Below are 2360 nucleotides of genomic sequence, written 5' to 3'. Positions count from 1 at the left end.
CCCCCCTCTCCCCGCTGTCCCTCTCTCTCGCCCCCGTCATTCATTGGGAAACGGCCGAAATGGCGCGGTGAGAGACTGCCTTAACAATCATTGCGTGATATCACTCGCCTACCGAAACTCATCAGCATTAGGAACGTTTTCCCGGGATGTTCTTTGGAACAAATACATATTCTACGGAGATAAGAAATCGACGTCGATTTTTCCGAGTGCAGTCCGCAGAGGACACGCGTGGCAGTGAAGCGCGCTGTCTTTTGAGCCCGCACTTCAAAACTTGTCGAAAGAAAGGGGAAAACTGGAAAGAAAACGAACTACGCGAGATGCGGTGAGGTGAAGACGGAACAAAACGGAGCTAATTGGCGCTCGGGGCGTGGCCGCGCGAGACAGGCGTGCCGCTTTTAATGTGATGCGATAAAGGCTGGTTATAAGAATGGCAATTTCAGGAAGGCATTTGATTTCGCTGACGTAAATAAACGCTATTCTACTTCGCCATCGCAATCCAAACACTCGCACCAATTTGACGGAATCTGACTTTTTTTTAATCGATCGACAGTGGGGAATAAATATACAACAACAACAATGTTTTGGTTAGTTATTTACAAGTGCAAGTGTTAATTACTGATGATCTTGATTTTAAATTGACTTATTGTATGCACATTAATTGGAGACTTGCACGCACGCGGGAGCAAACCTCGCGCTAGAGAGGAGTGCTGATTAGAAAATTGTTTTCCCGAGCACTCTTAGTGAACCAATATCGTAGAGCGAGAGCGCTGGTTGCAAACTGGTGCCTTTGGGCCTTCCCGCCGATGCAAGGCTCTGCGCGCGGGAGGCCGCAGTCGGCGGGGCTTCGCGGGCCGGCCGGCGTGAGGGGCGTCACACTCCGCTCACGTGATTCCGAGAAGCCCGTCGCTGTTCTGCACGCACTCCCGGCGCCTTCAAAAGAAATTCTCGCCGTTTCTTTTCTGCAGAGTTGTTGTATTTACTCACCGGATCGTATTGGAAGGCAGCATTGTCGCTTTGCATCTTTTTCTGCGTCTTTTTATCCAGTGCTCAACTTTCCACCCGAAAGCCAATGCGTCTGCAAAAAAAGAGGCCGTTTTAGTCGAAGTTGCATATTGGAGATGTTGATAGGTGTCGTGAGATTCAATGTCGTCAAACATGTGCAGTTTGACGCAGATCACTCCTAATCTCTGATTTTTTTCCTCCTCATCGGCTTCCACTAAATCCCTTTACTTTGTCTAGAAGAGATATGAGTCCGGGTAGTGGGCGCTTCTAATCACTTCGAGCGTGAACACACAAGACAATGTCGTAAACTTTGCGGAGCTGTTGCGCTCCTCATTGTCGGAGAACATGTTTGCCATCCTCAAATCCGCCATGGTGATATGTAATCTCGCAAAACTTTTATTTGACTTCTAATCGTCCTGGATATGTGGTTTCCACTTGTTATTGTCTTGACAACGGCAGATTTCCTGTACACCTGTTCTCTTTTTCTTTTTTTAGCTGTGAGAGCTTGACAGAATTACTGTCTTGCGCCCCGTCAAACCCCTGCACCCCCAACACCCCCCCCCCCCCTTTTGCAACCCCTTATCTCGGTATCAACGAATGCACTCCACGAGAAAGTCCGGAAGACCATTACAAAAAGTCTCCGCCACAATGGAAAATGCATTATTTCCGAAATTACGACGCTTAACGTAATTTGAAATCGACGAACGGTGTCATCCATTATTGTTGTACTCCCGTGTCCAAAAACTCCTTACTGCGAATCATGGCTAGTTAAGGCACAATTTGCAATAAATAGTGCCAAAAGAGCATTGTCTTTTCACGATACTTTAAAGAATTAATTGTGTTTTTGTCTGTTGCACACGTAATTTTCGGTTTAAATGAGCAGTCAAGTGACGACATTTTTGCGTTTTTTGATTTAAACTATCCCGAGGCAAAGTAATAGCCTGAATGTTGTCTGAATCTTTGTCGACGGTGACGGTTTATTGGTAGGTAAAGCGTAGTTAAACGGCAGGTCATCGTCAGTCAATCGTCAGTCTATCGGTAGCCAAACGGCTGACCATCCTCATCGACAATCGGCAAACAAACGTCAGACAAACCACAGTCAGACCGCAGTCTATCGGCAGTCGATCCTCAGCCCAGTTAGACTGAGAATTGACTGCCGTTTGTCTGCGGATTGGCAATGCGTTACCAGACTTTGGCGCCTCAGACAACCTTCAGACAATCCTCTGCAAGAGATGAAAATGAAAACATTCGAATCGGCCGGGCAGCTGCCGCCGGCCCGGCCCGGTACCGAACCCCGGCCCTCGGAGTGGGAGTCGGAGTGCTTGCTCCCTTGGCCAGAGAGAGGTCGCTGGGAGACG

Source organism: Frankliniella occidentalis, unplaced genomic scaffold, assembly GCF_000697945.3.
Source record: "Frankliniella occidentalis isolate FOCC.00 unplaced genomic scaffold, Focc_3.1 Scaffold112, whole genome shotgun sequence".
Lineage (NCBI taxonomy): Eukaryota > Metazoa > Arthropoda > Insecta > Thysanoptera > Thripidae > Frankliniella > Frankliniella occidentalis.
Note: the sequence above shows the minus strand (reverse complement) of the source record.